At 38.0% G+C, this 19,512-nt stretch overlaps 1 pseudogene; it reads left to right on the forward strand.

The window, feature by feature from the left end:
* LOC123942133 overlaps window positions 1–19,145 on the forward strand; it is a 58,461-nt pseudogene extending 39,316 nt beyond the window's left edge.
* The last annotated feature ends 367 nt before the right edge of the window (window positions 19,146–19,512 follow it).

Genomic DNA, 19,512 nt, shown 5'->3' on the forward strand with positions numbered 1-19,512 from the left:
TGGAGGTGGGATGAGGGCAGTGTCCTTCTAAGGCCCAGACAGGTGGTGTTGGCACTATTGTAAAAAATGATGCAACTCTAGGAGCAGGTGAATCTTAGAGTGCAGATTCAGAGCTACTTAGAAACCTATTTCTGTTAACTTTAAGAAGCTGGGTTTGATTTTATAATGAGTAACCCCTTACAGGAACCAGAGAACACTACATCAATTCCATGTCTAAACTCTGGACCCCAAATAGGATTGTTATCCTTCAGAAATCATAGATATGGAAAAAATGTGCAAGCCTCTTATAGGAATGGGATTTGAACACAAGCATTGTTAGAGAATGATGGGCATGTTTTCTTTGTCTGTACTTCACTTGCTCAAGTCTTAATATTCTCTACTGAAGTGCATTTCATAGAATCATGAACCATGAATCACAGAATCATGCTTCATATCAGTGTTCTCAACCTAAACCATCTCTTAGCATCGCCTGAGAAACTTTTTAAAGTACCAATGCTGAAGATAATTTAATTGTTCTGAGGCATTGGTAATTTTTTAAAGCTCTCAGGTGAACTAATGTGTACCTAAGGGTGTCATTCACTACCTTATGCACTTAGAGATGTGTTCCTATGGTTTATTGGAATCTTATCCCATTGTTTCTTGGTTTGCCCTTTGTGACAATGAAGAATAAGTGGTCACTGGTGTCCTAGAATAGTGCTACAAATGTTTGAAAATAACCCCCCAGCCTCTTCTCTGAGCTAAGCAAACCTAGTGCATTTTACCTTGCCTCTTAGTAGGCTTCCACTATTTTTCTAATTTTTTTGAGGAATTATTACAACTTTAAATGTCTTGAAAGGTGAAAAACAGAAGTTTGGTGGGGGAGAGACTTTAATTATAATGACAAAATTTATTACCATTCCTTACTCATTGTTCTCTTGTCAAAACCTTCTCATAGTATATTAACATTTTCTATTTCAGAAGCAATTATTGCCTATTGAACACCTATGATTGGTGTTCAGCTTACATGCCAATATAATTACATGTTTCTCAAACCTTATATTGTTGATTTTCTTCGTTTTTTTAAGTCTTCTGTTGGGAAGACACTACCTATATATTTCATTAAACTTATTGGGAAAAGAGAGGGCACTGGTGAACTATAAATTTTAGGGAAAGATTCTGCAGAAAGCCCATTTCTATCTTATTACTGTAACATTTAGGAATATTGGATTCTTGCTTTAAATTCTGCCTGAAGCTTGTCAGATGAAGGAAAATCAAGGGAGGAAAAAGTACCTTAAATATAAACTATTGCGCAAAGAGTAAAATTTCCCCCAAAGCAGTGAACCATTTAATTTCTACCAGTGTTATCTAGGAAATAAATATCAGTAGAAGAAATTTAGAAATCAGAATAAGCCTACAGAGACTCCAAATACCTGGTTCAGGGAAATCAGAATAGAAATCTGCCTCTCAAAACAGGTTTCAATGATTTCTTTTCCCTTTTATTTACAAATTAAACTTAGTTTGCCAAAAGATTGACAAGAATTCAATATTCTTGAATCAAGTTTGACAGGAATTCAAAATCTATTCCAAATCAACCCAGCACTATATAAGCTTGGCAAACTCTGTATTATGAGGGAATGAAAGAAACTTACCCTAAAATAAAGAATGGATACTATTTTAAGATGTCGAGTAAATGATAGGACTTACTGTACTTGCTTATGTTGGGTTTTAAGGGAGAGGATAAATAAGCATTCACACATGTGAAAATGAACATGTATATACTTAAAATGTATTTTTATTATTTTTAAAATCAACCCTAAAATAAAACTTTCAGACACTGGCTAGGTTCTCTGGCAATATCTGATTGGATGGGGGTTAATATCTGACAAACACTCCTTTCTTCAGGAATGTGAACCGAGCTCCCTTTAATGGTGGAACTCTAAAGACCCTCAAACTTTTGGTTCTATAAGCCCAAGGCCCAGTTTCATCCTTTCTTAAGAGTTGTGTCTTCAATATTTAAATATTTAAATTTTTTTGTAAAATCCCCAGTATTCTTACTGTAAATTCCTTTTTAATGGTAAAGCCTTCCTCATATTAGTTCTGTTATTAAAAAAAAAAGTCTTTGCGGGGTGCCTGGATGGCTCAGGGGTTGAGCCTCTGCCTTTGGCTCAGGTCATGGTCTCAGGGACCTGGAATCGAGCCCCACGTCGGACTCCCTGCTCAGCAGGGAGCCTGCTTCCCCCCTTTCTCTCTGCCTGCCTCTCTGCCTACTTGTGATCTCTCGCTGTCAGATAAATAAATAAAATCTTAAAAAAAAGTCTTTGCTTTTATAAGGAAATAAGCAATCGTGGCAGTGGAGCTTAGGAAAAGAACTGAAGAAGTCAGCTAGTTTAGCTTTATCACTATGGATGAAGAAACTGACAGAAACTGAGTCAGTTGTCTAACATATAGAAGTAGGGGTGTAGGATAAAAACTTGGGTTTTACCTCTTTTGAGTATTCCATTCTAGATTCTGAGATTTACCCAAGTTATAATAAAGTCTCATGGATCTTAAGCCTCTTGATTTAGTATCCTGTCCACCAATTATGCTTCTTTTCCTCATGCTAAATTTCATACTTTTCATATTTATGGTATTTTTTATTACTTTTATTTTATGGCTGAAGGCAAAGGACCAAGGATTTTCACAAATGCTCTATCTGGTCAAAACCCCAAATTAAGCCATCTAGATTTTTATTTATAAAAAAAATTTATTTGGCTAGGGAGAATCCAAAATAATAAAAAAATTAAGTGATTCACTTATTATGATTCAGATATTTATTGAATTCTTAATGGATGCCAGGCACTCTTCTAGTTGCTGGAGGGTATAATAGTAAACATAGAAAAGTCTCTTCCCTCTTGAAGCTTCTATTCTAGTTGGGGGGAAATACAATTAAGATATATAAAACATACAATCTATTATGTTGGAATGAATACTAGGAAGAAAATACAGCAAAAAGGGAAGATAAACGTGTGTGGTGTTGCTTTGTAATTTTAGAGAGGGTGGCCAAACTGACAGGATGACATTTCAATAAAATCCTTAAGGAGATAAAGGAGAGGGCTGTGTAAATGCCTGGAGAGAAACACTTCAGAAAGAGAACAGCACATGCAAAGGTCCTGAGGCAAGGGCATATTTGGTTTATGTCAGAGACAATGAGGAGGCCAGTATACCTGATGCAGAATGAAAAAGGAAGAAGTCATAGGAGATGAGGTGAGAAAGGTGACAGGGTCTTGAGAACACAGATTACACAGGACCATATATTCTCTTGACTTTGTCTCTTACTCTGATAGAAAACCATTTGGGAAATTTGAGAAGAGGAGGGAAATAGTGCAACTTGTGTTTTAAACTGCATCACTGTGGCTGCTAAGGGGGGCACGAGGGTAGAAACAGGAAAACAATTAAGAAGCTTCTGCAGTAATCCAGGAGAGAGATAATGATGGCAATGGAGGGGTGAGAAGTAGGAAGATTCTTGATATATATTTTAAGGCAGAGCGGACAGGATGTACTGATCAATTAGATGTGGAGTATGTGAGATAAATAGAAATTAGAGACCCCAATGCTTCCCACCTGAACAACTCAAAAATAGAATTACTATTTACCTACCTTGTGATCCCATAAGGCAATGTAAAAATAAAACTGTGAAATAAGGTGCCAGGGACTAAGGATATTCCAAGTGGAAGTTTCCTGAATGTCTAGTATATGCTTAGATATCCCAGGATGTGCACTTTAAGCCTATGTCTGAGTGTAGGTATGTTTTTAATCCAAACTTCCGAAAGACATTATAGCCATCTGAAATTACTTATCAGGGCATTGTTACCACATTTCTAGGCAAGGTGAATCACATGCTTTATTTATTTAATTTTTTTTTGGTATTTTACTATATAGTCAAGTGACTCAGATACCATGACACTTGCCCATTTTTCCTGATTGTCCTATCCAAGACTGATTTATGAGTGACACTGATTCAATGTCAAATTTCTTGTAGCAGGGCCTGAATTGGGGTTGTTAAATGAAGTACCAAATACCATCTTGCATAAAATGATTTTTGGATGATTAATAATTACACTTAAGATTAAAGTTTATTCCTCATTTTGATTTTGCCAAATACAGCAGAAACGCATTTGACTAATGCTTTAACAGTTAACAGAAAACATAAGGGACCAGCAAAATTGATTTAAATTCAACATGTTCTCATTTTTGTGCCAACTTCAAGTACATCTGTGAAAGTGCAAATTTTCTTCCCAAGTTAAACTAATTTCAGATGAGAGATTTATCTTGTTTTACTCTACCCTAATAATGGACCATCTGCTCCATGACCTTGACTTTCTGAAAGCTCAAGAGAGCACAGTGCCATGCACTAAGAGAGAAGGGGGGAGATAATTATTTCTCTCCTATTAAAGATACTACCCATCTCCAAAAAATAGAAGCCATTTTCTTTCCTATTTCCTATGAACAACTGGTTCCTTAAAACCAAATGGTCAGTCTTTGCAGAATAAAGTCTTCTTCATGATTGCATATTCATTTAGCATCAGGACATGAGTAGGATCTAACACTTTCAATTTTTTTAAGTATAAAAACAAATTTGTCCTTTTCACTGAAGAAATAATGAGGACTTTTCTTTTTGTATTGCTTTTTGGAATGAGGAATGCTTTCACATCTGAATTTCTTCTAACTAGATTCAAGAATCCTAAAACCCTTTATTTGCTTTTTTTTTAAACCATCCCTTCTTTTCTTCCTTACTTCCTTCTGTAAGTACATTTTGAACACCTAGTATATAACAGGCATTTGCACCAGCTTGCATTCCCACCAACAGTGCAGGAGGGTTCCCCTTTCTCCGCATCCTCGCCAGCATCTGTCATTTCCTGACTTGTTAATTTCAGCCATTCTGACTGGTGTGAGGTGGTATCTCATTGTGGTTTTGATTTGTATTTCCCTGATGCCGAGTGACGTGGAGCACTTTTTCATGTGTCTGTTGGCCATCTGGATGTCTTCTTTGCAGAAACGTCTGTTCATGTCCTCTGCCCATTTCTTGATTGGATTGTTTGTTCTTTGGGTGTTGAGTTTGCTAAGTTCCTTATAGATTTTGGATACTAGCCCTTTATCTGATATGTCATTTGCAAATATCTTCTCCCATTCTGTCAGTTGTCTTTTGGTTTTGTTAACTGTTTCCTTTGCTGTGCAAAAGCTTTTGATCTTGATGAAATCCCAATAGTTCATTTTTGCCCTTGCTTCCCTTGCCTTTGCTGTTGTTCCTAGGAAGATGTTGCTGTGGCTGAGGTCGAAGAGGTTGCTGCCTGTGTTCTCCTCAAGGATTTTGATGGATTCCCTTCTCACATTGAGGTCCTTCATCCATTTTGAGTCTATTTTCATGTGTGGTGTAAGGAAGTGGTCCAATTTCATTTTTCTGCATGTGGCTGTCCAGTTTTCCCAGCACCATTTATTGAAGAGGCTGTCTTTTTTCCATTGGACATTCTTTCTTGCTCTGTCGAGATTAGTTGACCATAGAGTTGAGGGTCTATTTCTGGGCTCTCTATTCTGTTCCATTGATCTATGTGTCTGTTTTTGTGCCAGTACCATGGAAAACAGCATGGAGGTTCCTCAAAATGTTGAAAATAGAACTACCCTATGACCCAGCAATTGCACTATTGGGTATTTACCCTATAGATACAAACGCAGTGATCCGAAGGGGCACGTGTACCCGAATGTTTATAGCAGCAATGTCTACAACAGCCAAACTATGGAAAGAACCTAGATGTCCATCAACAGATGAATGGATAAAGAAGATGTGGTATATATACACAATGGAATACTATGCAGCCATCAAAAGAAATGAAATCTTGCCATTTGCGATGACGTGGATGGAACTAGAGGGTATCATGCTTAGTGAAATAAGTCAATCGGAGAAAGACAACTATCATATGATCTCCCTGATATGAGGACATGGAGATGCAACATGGGGGGTTAGGGGGATAGGAGAAGAATAAATGAAACAAGATGGGATTGGGAGGGAGACAAACCATAAATGACTCTTAATCTCACAAAACAAACTGGGGTTTGCTGGGGGGAGGTGGGGTTGGGAGAGGGGGAGGGGGTTATGGACATTGGGGAGGGTATGTGTTATTGTGAGTGCTGTGAAGTGTGTAAACCTGGCGATTCACAGACCTGTACCCCTGGGGATAAAAATACATTATATGTTTATAAAAAAAAAATTGGAAGGGGAGGCGAACCATAAGAGACTATGGACTCTGAAAAACAACCTGAGGGTTTTGAAGGGTCGGGGGTGGGAGGTTGGGGGAACAGGTGGTGGGTAATAGGGAGGGCATGTATTGCATGGAACACTGGGTGTTGTGCAAAAACAATGAATACTGTTACACTGAAAAATGAATAAATTTAAATACTGAAAAAAAATAACAGGCATTTGCTAGATATTGGCAATAAAAAATGAATAAATCAAGGTCCATCTTTTTGCAGTTTACATTAAAAAAAAAGTAAATATAAAATAAGTGCCACCATTACCTCTCAGCATACTAATCCCCCTCTTAATTCATCTTGCTGCTTCCACTCCTGGCCCCTACGATCTATTCTGTACAGAACAGTCAGATTATACTTGCAGGATTAGACCATGTCATTCCTGTGTCCAAACCTTTCTGTGGGTTCTCATAATGCTTAAAATAAATCCCAAAGTCCTGACCATAGTAAGATCATAACCTGAAAGACTACATGATTTGGTTCAACTCTCTCCTTCTGCTCTCCCCATCATCACGTTGTTCAGGACACATTGACCTACTTGCTCTTAGAGCTCCCAAACGTGTTCTTGCCTCAGGGCCTTTGCAAGTGTTTCTGCCTGAAGTAATTTTCCACTAGATTTTTTTAATGATCTCCCATCAAATCTCTGCTCAAATGGCATTTCCTCAGAGTCCTTTTGAACTACTCCATCCTTTCTATGGTAATGGGGAAGTCAGGGAAAGAATGTATGATGTTGTACCACTTTATTTTTCTTAGCATTTATCACCACTTGACGATGTATTTATTTCTTTATGATAAAATCCACATCTCAGATTTTTTTGATATCAGGCAGGAAGGGATTTTTCTTGCGGTTTTCTTTACATTTGCATACCCAGCCTCTAGAAATGGGTCCAGCACACAGAAAGTACTCAATTAATATTAGTTAAATGATTTTACAAATTATGAAAGCACAGATGAGCAAGTGGAGTGACCAACAAGCTGGGGGACTCGGGGAAAAATTGACTGACATAATATGTGAATAGGGTATAAAAGATAACCAGGGATTTGATTGATAAGGAAAGGAGGAATAGGAATTTCATGAAAGATAGGGTCCCAATAACATGATGAATTAAATTAACTCAAGGACTGGTATGCTTGGGAGAAATTAACTTCATCATTCCTAGAAGGTATAGGTATGGTAGTTGTTGATGTTAGAGGACTGAGTTAGAGCAGTGGAGTTTCTTTGAGGCAAAGCATTGGAAAAAAACAAGAGTGGTTCTAATGCCAGATGATGCCTTACTTTCTGCGCTTTCTCCTAAACTTAGTGGTGACAAGAATCTCTAAAGAGTTTGCATGCCATTTTAATGAGTTTATGTTATTAAGTAGTTTTAAGGAATGAGACCTTTTGTCATTCCATTAAAATTATTCATGAGTAGACTGGTTTACTCTGCACAGGCTTGAGATTCAGTCCTCTTTATCCTTTTATCTCTACCAGCTCCAAGCACAGTGCCTGACACATGGTTAGGAACTCAGGAAATGAAAACTAGAGCAAGGAGTTTTAAATTTTTTTTCCACTCTAAATATTTTACATAAATCAGGAGCACTATTTAGAGCATTTCTACAGAATTCTTATAAAGAAATCTTTATCCCTCTGAATTTTGAATTGCTGTGAGTATTAAAAATGAGGCTATATCTGGCTGATCTGAATGCCCATTTGTCATATTTAAAATGGCATCATGTCATTGTCATCCTTTTGTGGCCAGGAGAGGTGCTACCTCCTCCAAAATATAGTGACATTTTGTTTTTTGTCCTTGGAGCGCTAAATGCCATCAGCACTATGACTTTGGTACAAGTCACTCTTCCTTCTTCTAACAACTTGGATTTACAAGTGTGTACTGAAGATAAAGGATGAATTAAAACATTTGTTCTGCTGCCCACCTGTATTTTAGAGTTCTTTAAGGATAGTAATAGCTGGGCATGTGGGTGGCTCAGTCAGTTAAACGTCTGCCTTCGGTTCAGGTCATGATCTCAGGGTCCTGGGATCAAGTCCCATGTTGGGGGGTGGTCCCCGTTCAACGGGGAGCCTGCTTCTCCCTCTCCCTCTACTGCTCCCCCTGCTTGTTCACTCTTTCTCTGTCAAATAAATAAAATCTCAACAAGAAAGATGGTAATAGCTCCTCATGCCTAACTATATTTCAAGCATCCATCACACTGTCTTTCACTTATTCTATTAAACATATATTTCTGAAGCTTATATAAGTCAGGCACTGTTTAGCATGCTTTATATGGGACATGAGACAAGGAACAAAAAAACCAAAACCCTTATCTTTAGTGTCATATATACTAGTAGGGGTAGATAGGAAATAAGAAAATAAATGAAATATATAGTATGTAAGAAGTTGATGAATATTAAGAATAATAAAGCAGAGAAGAAATTTGGTGATGTTTGTTAATGTAGGGTGGCCTGACCAGGACTTCCAGAGAAGGCAGCATTTGTGTGTTTTTTGGGAATGTAGAGTTGAGTTTGTCTCTAACCATTTTCAACTTCTTGGGCACAAATGGATATTTAAGAAGAGAATGCTCAAATATGAAAGTAACAGTGGAGAAGACCTGAGGCGAGGGCATACCCAGAATACTCTAGAACAGTAAGGAGGACAGAGTGACTGTAGCAAAGGAAGTAAGGAGGACAGTGAGAAGAAATAGGGTCAGACAGACCATGGGCATCCAGAAAATAGAGCACCTTGTAGGTGATGTAAGTATATTGTCTTTTATTCCAGTATGTATAGGACACTGGAGAATTTTTTTTTAAGATTTTATTTATTTATTTGAGAGAGAAGTAAGAGAAAGAGAGAGAGAGAGAGAGCACAAGCCGGGGGAGAGGCAGAGGGAGAGAGAAGCAGGCTCCCTGCTGATCAGGGAGCCCAATGTGGAGCTTGATTCTGGGACCCAGAGATCATGACCTGAACCAAAGACAGATGCTTAACTGACTGAGTTACCCAGGTGTCCTGGATGATAGAAAATTCTGAGCATAGGAGTGATATGACTTGATTTAGGGGATTACTCGGACTTCTTTGTTGAGAATAGAGTATGTAGTTCAGGTGGGATATACTTTACAATGTGTTCTTGGGAAGTTGATCAAACCAGGAGATCTTCGCTGAAGATTGGTGAAATGAGTGTGAGAACCTTTGTTATTGGATTCTGAGTTCCAGAAAGTTCTTAAATTTAGACTTGAGCACTGAGTTGCCTGCTTCTTTTGAATCACCAGAGCCTTGAACCTATTCTGAGAGCTGAGTTGTGGTGCAAGTTTTACCTCATATGGGTAAGACATTTTTACTTTAATTTTTTTTTTCCATTTGAGTGAGGGTAAGGCACCTTATGTCAGCAAATCAAAATGTACCAATTGTAAAATATCTCTTCTTATAAAAACAGATGGCTGTGGGGGCACCTGGGTGGGACTGTCAGTTAAGTGTCTGATGTTGAGTCAGGTCATGTTCTCAGGCTCCAGGAATCAATCTCCATTTCTGTCTCCTTGTTCAGCTGGAGTCTGCTTGTCTCCTCCATCTCCTTCTGCGTTTCCTCCTGCTTGTGTTCTCTCTTTCAAATAAATAAAATATTTAAAAAAAACCAAAAAACTAGATGGTTGTGTTATTTAAAAAAAAGAATGATTTTAGGAAAATATCAAATTGTGAATGAGAAAATGTCTAGAGATAACATAATGCCAGGGTTGGGCTTTATTTAAAATTGTGAAACTGTCAGAAGGGTGCCTGGTACTCCTGTACCCTCTTTTTTCATACTCCTCCCTCCTCTAGTTAGCCCCGTCGCTGCTAAGGGGTCACACACCAGGATATTTCCATCTTCGTCATTCATATATAAATGCACATATTACAACCCATTCTTCTCTACACCTCTGTTCTGCTAGATGCCTGAGTTGAGATGATTTTCTCATGAGATATGGCTAAGGGAAGATAACTATGTTACCTCTCTCAAATAATGTCATTCCTTAATCTAGTTAAAATGACTAGTATACATTTGAGGAGGTTAAGCACAGTTTGATTTAGAAAACTCACTGGTACCTTTCAAACCACCCAGAATTGAAATGCTCACTCAGACCAAAATGAATGACCATTAGTATCTGGGAATATTGTGCAACCTGGGAATATTGTGCAATAGTATCTCTGGGAATATTGTTTAAAAACAATATTGTTTTTAAACATAGGATTTATTATTATTCAAATATGGTGAGGCCAATAGATCAGAGAAAAATTGCTCTTTAAAATTGAAAGATCCTGAGAGGACAAGCACATACCGTGCCATGGAGGGCTGTGTGAGGAAGCACCAGGGTCAGATAGGGGGCAGAGGAAGTAGAGGAAAACATAGGTAATAATCTTAATTGTGGTTTCTGTAGTAAGAAATGGGTGAGGCAGAGTAAGTAGGTTTAGGATTGGCTAGTTTGGATAATTTCAGCGGGCTTTAGGGTATAGAGTAGCTAGCCCTCAGGTGATTGGGGCAGGTGGATGGTGGCCTGGAGAGCCCCATAAAGGAGGTTGCAGGTGTGAATTTTCAGTTAGTTGGTTTGCATATGAAAAGATGTTTTCTCAGGCAAGCAGTATACTATCTCTAGGAACTGGCTAACCAAAGGAGAGGCAGTCTCTCCGGGGCCAGCAAGGGCCCAGAAGTCATAGAATCAGAGATACATGGTTCATACACATATTGAGACTTATGCCCTGTTTCTAGAAGAGTTCATGTTTCTGGGTAGTGACACATATCCCAACAGAAGAAGCACAAAATGGATCTTCCCTGAGTGTGGTGAACTACAATAAGCAAAGCAGTAGCACTAGTGAGATTTTAAAGTTCTTTCTGTAGATGAGAGGTTTTAAGAGATTTCAGTTTATAACTATAATACCGTGGAATACCAGGCTGCAAACCCCTTTACTTGGAATAAAATCCTTGAAAAGATCTTTGACCTGGGTGTGATGCTAGACAAGTTGTAGTCCACAATAAAGATCCAAGTAATGTTCAAATCATATATTTGCCCCCCAAAGCTGTGTGTCTTCTAAAGTTATCTTCATATAGAAAAAAAATCATTGCAGATCATTCTTTAATTACATCAAAGTGCCCTTTTAAAACGTGCCAGAAGACCATACTGCAATTGCTTTTTAAGTCTTTTTTTCTCTTTGCTACAATGTGTGCTGTTGCTTTATTTCTCTGAACAATATCCAGGAAGCTTCAAGAGAAAATCCACTGATGCCCTTAAATTTGCATTTTATAGCAGTTTTCTCAGTTTCTCAACATAGTATGGGAAAACACATTATGACAACTCCCATGCACCCTTCAAAAACACACTGTGATGGAAGGTAAGACAGATCTGTGGAGAATTTGGATTCACTTTAAAAAATCACCTGTGGGACCTGCCAGATTGCTACTATCTATCCCAAACATGGTGCTCATTAAGAAGCCCCAATGGCTCATGATTTATTGATTGGAGACCGAATATCCTGACTCATAAGACTCATAAATCACTATTTGAATAAGCTTTTAAATATCCTTTCCTATATCCCATCAGTGCATTATGCTTCAGACACATATGCATAACTTAATCTATATAAAAATTTGTTCTACTTTCTATCTCATTATTTAGTTATATAAAAAGATTATGTAGCTGGATTCTATTTAAATAATGGAATTTTTATTAACAAGATATCAGTCATATTAAATACTCAAAGTGATTTTCAAATAGATGTTATTTCAAATATAGGCTTTACTATTTGAGTGATTTGCTGAAATGCTTTCTGGATGTAAGGATTAGAATATTCACATGGATTAAGCTGCAGATATTTTTTTTTTCCAAAACAGACTTTCTTTTAATTTAAAGGGGGGAAAACCCCCAAAGTAACAGAATTTTTGGTTTTCTTCTCTACCTCCCCAGATATAGAGGACATTTAATAGTTTTTGCAACCTGAATCCAAAAGAATGTCAGGATTCTGTGTCAGCATGAGGTATGAAAATAAACAGACCAACCCCTGGTTTCCAAACAATTAAGAAGACTGAAACTAAAATGATTCTCGATTCAAGCAATAAGCTGAATATAAGTAGAACAAAAAAAAAATAAAAACAGATGGGCAGATAATGTGATATAAACAACAAACAACTGGGCATTTTGAAAAATTTTCCAAGTTAAAAAAGCTAAGCATAGACTTAAGTTGGTGGAACAACCAAAAAACAAACAAACAAAAACACAACAAACAAACAAAAAAACAAACAAGAAAAAAACCCTGGAAATATGATGAGGGTGTGAAAGCATCTAGGAGTCAGTCGTTTATTCAACTTTGAACCTTCATTTGAAAAAATATTACTATGTCTTACCTCTATTGTGTTAGGCATTAAAGAAACAATGGCAAGCAAGCCAATATTTACTTCATCATTTTCTAAACACTCGTTTAGGAAAACAAACCCCAAATAAATTGTAAAATAGGTGGGCAAGAGTGAACATTAACTATGAACTTCTTTGGGGGAATGTAACCGAAGGATCAAAGAATAAAGGCGTGTTTCCTAAGTCAATAGTGTTTGGCAAAGATCTAAGGAATGTATGGCCATTAGAAAGGAGAGTGCGCAGATGTAGCAAGATAGTGGTAGTCACAGTAGTAATGGATGTAATGGAGTAGTTGGGGAAAAGTCTTCAGATAGAAGAAATCGTAGGAACATAAACTATGAGGTGGGAAAGAGGATAGCACAACTTAAGAACTGAATGCCAGTCAACACTTCTAGATAAGAGAGTGAAACTATGATGAGTAAAAGTCTAGACCAGGCAGAACCTTAAAGATCTGTCAGAAATCTCAATTTTATGGTAAAAGAAATGAGAAGTCTTTGATGGGTTTTAAGGAGAAACTTTTAAGTATTGAATAATATATTGAAAAACCAACAAAAGAATATGTTAGCTATAGTGGAGGCTAGGTTGTAAGGTATGATAAATAAGCATAAGTAGGTATCAGCCTATTTCATTAAATCATATAAGAGATGATGGTTTCTTGAACTAGGCTTTTGGAAGTGGTTCCAGAACTATAGAAATAGAGGAAATGAAAACCATAGTATTTGGAAACTGGTAACACATAAGTAGTAGAAAATGGGAAGAAGCAGGAAAGATTCTTATGTTTTCAGATTGAGCAAACACATAGTTTTGTATTATTGAGGAAGGAAATGCTGGAGGAAGAATAATTGATAGAAAAATTCATGAGTTCAGCTCTGAACATGTTGAATGAAGTACTTTTATGACAGCTCTGTGTTGTGACCTGCAAGCTGTTAGGTATGTATCAGATAAAAAGTACAATTAAAGAGAGGTCTGAGCTTCTGTCAGCATGGACATGTCACAGCAAAATTTCAGGGAATTAGAACAAGTTTTATTCTTTGTTTTTGCTACCTGTCCATTACAGGCCGAGAAGGGAACTTTTTCAGATTATTCAGTTAGACACCCAAGATGACTAAAGCCTTATTTTGTGATGATGCTACCATATCTATTGGGGGCTTCCACGTTCATCATGGCAGGGCAAGGGAGTATGTAGAAAGCATATCAGCTCAGAAAGAATCTGTCTTGAAGTGACACTTGTTGCTTCCATTTATACTCCATCAGCCAAGGTAAGTTATTTTACCTCTGCTGAATTCTAGAGGGAAGTAAGTGTAGTTTCAAATTATTATCTAGGAAAAGAAAGAGATCCAGAAATACTGTGAGTAATGACTACCACCTGATTGAGCATATCATTTTCAGTGATTTTAACATATGGCCCAGCTAGTAGATATTTGTCATTTATTGTGGTCCAACTTTCTCTCTATATTTTGGTAATTTTTTACATTATTAATCGTTCTTTCCAAGGCAGAGGATGGAATAATTATATTCCAGACTTTCTTGTAGTTTTAGATAAAGGCACTGACTTCAGTTTTTCCAATTATTTGGACCCATTTGACATTTACATTAGAAATCTAATGTAAAAGAGGAGTATATACTCTGGCACATGTCATGGCAGGGACTTTGGTTTTTTCCTGATGGTTGGGGGAAGGAAGGGAGTGGACTATCAGGCATCTAATCCTAAGGGCAATCAGTTCCAAGTAGCATGGGCATGATATCTTCTTCAGAACAGATGGTATGATGTCATTATTCCTGTGTCTTCAGAATCTTGTCCTCTGTCCCTTCTCTAATTTATCTGAGCTCCATAATATCCCTTTAAACACTAATTTTCTCCTTATGTCAGAATATTTTCTAATGGTTGCAATTAATAATCCTGACCAATTTGGTACTTGGTGCCAGAAAGGCAACAAGCCATCAAAGAAATGGGTTGTTTATGCTGGTTGGGTTTGAAAGCACTGAAGACATAATACAGAACTGGGAGCTCTGGTAGTTAATGGTAGTTGATGACACAGCATGTGAAAGAGTTACTTAAATTATCCTCTAGAATGAAATGGCTATTAAAGACAAGATCTTTAAAAAAACAGGTAGCTTTTGGTATAGAATGAGTAGGAAAGATGGGATCATAAGGAAGAAAAGGAAGGCTGCTGCTTCTAGATATATAGGAGAGCTAAGCAACAGAAACTCATAAGATCCAAGTTTTAAGTTCTTGGCTCAAGACAGAGTAGGAGAATTGGAGACTTTCTGTGTCTGTGTCAAAAGTATTTGTTGCAACCGCAGGACTGACATAGCCAAGAATAAAACATCCTATCTGATGCTCTGGGTTACTGAATTTCAGATTAGGTTGAATTCATGTCTTTGTCAGATTTCTTAGTAACAGCATATTGAATGGATAAGAGTAGAACACCAGTTAAAAAGGAGGCCTTTGGGAGAGCCCCTAAATACCCTAATTTCCTGGAGTGTCTTTACAGCAAAACAGAATCTCTGTCCCAGTTCAGGCCTTGCCTCAAGATCCCTCAGATAGGGGCGCCTGAGTGGCTCAGTGGGTTAAAGCCTCTGCCTTCAGCTCTGTCATGATCCCAGAGTCCTGGGATCGAGCTCCACATTCGGCTCTCTGCTCAACAGGGAGCCTGCTTCCCCCTCTCTGCCTGCCTATTTCTCTGCCTACTTGTGATCTCTGTCTGTCAAATAAATAAATAAAATCTTTTAAAAAAAAGATCCCTTAGATAAGTATTGTGCAAGGGGAGCCAATTTTTTCATGCCCCTTCCTGTTGCTCTTTAATGCCTAAGGTCAACAGCTGGAATCAGTCAGAAATTGTAATTGCTTTCTCAGTTCCTTGACTGAAATTTACACATAAGGTTGGCCTATGCTGAATTAGGTAAAGATGCCATAAAATACCTTGAGTTAATAAAGTAGAAGGTAAATCCAAAAAACTATGAAAATTTTTGTAGTGAATATATCATAGGTGATTCTAACTCCTAAAGATTTCCTGATGGAACCCACAAAACTGCAATATAGCTATTAATTGAAATAATTGGGAAGGAGAGACTCAATGTTATTTAAAAGCATAATGATAATTTTTCTTGGTAGACCTTTGAAGACCTTTGTGGTGTGGTCCTACTGTGTTTTGTGGTTTTACTGTGTTTGAAATGAGTTCCCTGATTCCAGTGGAGTTTATATGATCATTGGATAAGGGGATTAAATAAATTAATGTATGTAAATGTACCTTGCACATAGTAAGCAGTCAATAGATCCTGGCTATTGCTACTCTTCTCCTAAGAGACTTGCACAATTTAGGAGGCCAACTGTATATTAAAGGAGGAGAAATTCCTAGACATTTCATTAAGTATTGGATACTAATTCCAGGTTGACACTGCTGGCTAAAACTAAACCATTTATGCAATTCAGTAACAATGCTAAGGTTATTGAATGTCAGGTAATTAATAGTTGTCCTAGTCAACTCTGCTCAGGCTGTTGTAAGAAATTACCAAAGACTGGGTAGCTTAAACAAGAAGAGATTTCTTTTGGGGCATCTGGGTAGCTCAGTCAGTTAAGTGTCTGCCATCAGCTTCCACCATGATCTCAGCGTCCTGGGATGGAACCCCAAGTCAGGCTCTTTGCTCAGCAGGAAGCTTGCTTCTTCCTCTACCTCTGGACCTTCTGCTGCTCTCTCTCTCTCCCCTTCTCAAATCAATAAATAAAATATTTTTTAAAAATAAGAAGAGTTTTACTTCTCATGGTTCTGAAGACCATGATATCTAAGATCAAGGTGCCAGCAGATTCAAGCAACTTTCATGCCCTCATCTAGACCTAATTATTTCCCAAATATCCCACCTCCAAATACCATTACATTGGGGTGGAGGATACATTCAGTCCATAACAATGCAGATTCACTGTGAGTGTACTCAAAGTAGGCCCAGTGGGTTTATACACACATCTTGTTGCTATTTCTTTAGCTCCTACTGATACTCAAAATGATTATAATCAGTAACTGGAATGATTCACAGACTGGAGTCATAACCCATACACCAAACTCTATTATGGTTGGCTAAGTAGATGTTCCTGGGTCTTTTCTTTGCCTTTAAAAATACAAAATGAAAAAATAAAAATAAAAATGAAAGTTGTTCTCCTATCTCACTTGGAATAAGGATTCATACTCCCAGCGGTTGATGGTTATGCCTTTCCCTTCTTAATTCAGTTAGCTTGTATCACCTGCACAGTAAGAAACAGACCTTGGAAAATAACACTAGACTTTCCTTCATTTAAATACATGTTACCTGTAGTCTCAATTACTGTTCTGGATTCAGTTTTATTTCGAGAAGAAATCAAACCAGCTTTGGAATAGCACCTGGAATGCAGCTATTGACATGGTCAAAGCATTTTTCTCTACTAACAACCAGACAAAAACAAAAATGATTTGCTTTCACCTGGTAAAAAAAACAACAGTAGACTTTTACTCACTTATCTCAAAATTATAATATATGATTCTGTGCCATAATTTATTCTAGAGGGACATTGATCTCACAATGTCAGCATCATCCAGTTTTGGTATATTAATAATATCATGAAGAAAGAAATTATAGAACAAGGATGCTAGATTTTTTTGGTAAAACATGTAGGCATGCTGAAGTTTGGACAGTAAGTACCATGAAAATATAATGGTCTGCCACCTTTGGAGTTTCTGAATATTCTGTGGTAAATAGTACATGGTAAGATATACTATTCAAAGCAAAAGGCTAGTTACCGTGCTTTGCCCCATAAATCTCTAAGAAAGAGCTACAATGGGTTTCTTTGGATATTGGAGAAAATTATCACCACTTTTAAGTTGGCTACTCTGATTATTTGCCAGGTGACTCAAAAGGATATCATTCTTTAAGGGAGCCTCAGCAAAAAAAAAAAAAAGACTTTTCAGCTAGACCAGATCCCATGAAACAGCCTTTCAATGGGCCTTATGACAGCTAATCCAATTGTGCCCAAAGTATTTGTGGCAGGAGACACAGTACAAAACTTGTAAAGGAGAATGATAGTACAGGTTTCTAAGGTTTTAGAAGAAAGCTGTGACCACTTTGCAAGTAACTGTTCTCCTTTTGATCTAAAGTTTCTGTTTTCCTAGTAGAAGCAAGATCGTGATAGGCATTGAACACCTGAAAATAGAACAACAGATAACTTGATCTTACATTCATTAACTTGGTGTTACTTATTAGTTCATACTACATAACTGGTTATATCTAGCAATAACCTATCAATTAGGAATTATGTATATAGTTTTGACCTCAAGCAGATCCTGAAGCACAAAAAAGTTGCATGAGCAGATATTTTCATCAAAGATAGACAAATCTGAACAGTAGTTAAAGTGGTAATAAGAGTTTTAAATCACTAATACACTATTACAATAGAGAAAAAGATGGTACAGGGTAAATCAAGCTCAACTTCAATTTTTACAAAGGTGACTGGGCATTTAAAGGGAGAATGACAGGCTCTCTGCTCCTCCCTGTTTGATGGATAGCCACATCTTCTGGGGCAGTGCCAACTGTGTCCCTGAGATACAACGGTGAAGACTGGAATAAGCAGATTTGCCCATATTAGGTGCCTGGTCACCAGGGCTGCTTTTAACTCAAGCAAAGTAGATATTGTTGTTATCAATGACCCCTTAATTGACCTCAACTGTATAGTCTACATCCTCCAGTATGATTCCATGTATGGCAAATTCCATGGTACAGTCAAGGCTGAGAATAAGAAACTTGTCATCAATGAAAATCCCATCTCCCCATTCCAGGGGAGAGATCCCACCAACATCAAATGGAATGATGCTGATGCTGAGTGTATTGTGGAGTCCACTGGGGTCTTCATAATCATAGATAAGGGTGGATCCAAGAGGGTCATCATCTCTGATAACCATCCCTTCTACAGATAACCCCATGTTTGTGATAGGTATGAGTCATGAGAAGTGTGACAACTCCCTCAAGACTGTCAGCAATGCCTCCTGCACCACCAACTCCTTGGCCCCTCTGACCAAGGACATCCATGACAACTTTGGTATCATGGAGGGAATCATGACCATAGTCCATGCTATCATTGCTCCCAGAAAACTGTGGACAGTCCCTCTGGAAAGCCATGGCATGGCTGCCCAGAGCATCATCCCTGCTTCTGGTGCCACCAAGGCAGTAGGAAAGGTCATCTCTGAACTGAATGGGAAGCTCACTGGCATGGACTTCTGTGTCCTCATGCCAATGTGTTGGTTGTGAATTGGACTGCCACCTAGGGAAAACTGTCAAATATGATAACATCAAGAAGGTGGTAAAGCAGGCATCAAAGGGCCTCCTCAAGGGCATCCTGGGCTACACTGAGGACCAGGCTGTCTCCTACAACTTTAACAATGACACTCAGTCTTCCACTTTCAATCCTTGGCCTGGCATGTCTCTCAAAGACCACTCTGTCAAGCTCATTTCCTGGTATGACAGTGAATTTGGCTACAGCAACTGGGTGATGGATCTTATGGCCTCCAAGGAGTAAGAGTCCCCGGGACTGCCAGCCTCAATGAGAGCAAGAGGAAGAGAGAGGCCCTCAGCTGCTGCGAAGTCCTTACCACAACTCATCCCCCATCACACATAGAATCTCCAGACCTCTGCACAGTTTCTGTCCCTCGAGAAGGGGAGGAGCTTGGAGAGCCCAAGTTTGTTATGTACCATCAATAAAGTATATTGTACCCAGTGAAAGAAGGAAGGAAGGAATGAAGGAAGGTAGGAAGGAAAGAAAGAAAGGAGGAGGTGGAAGAAGAAAGGGAGCTTGTATAGAACCAGAGAAATGAAAAATTACAAAGAGTTGGCCAATGTAATATAATTAGGCCAGCTGTGTCTGTTAGCTGTCAATAATTAAAGTA

Source organism: Meles meles, chromosome 5 (genome assembly GCF_922984935.1).
Source record: "Meles meles chromosome 5, mMelMel3.1 paternal haplotype, whole genome shotgun sequence".
Lineage (NCBI taxonomy): Eukaryota > Metazoa > Chordata > Mammalia > Carnivora > Mustelidae > Meles > Meles meles.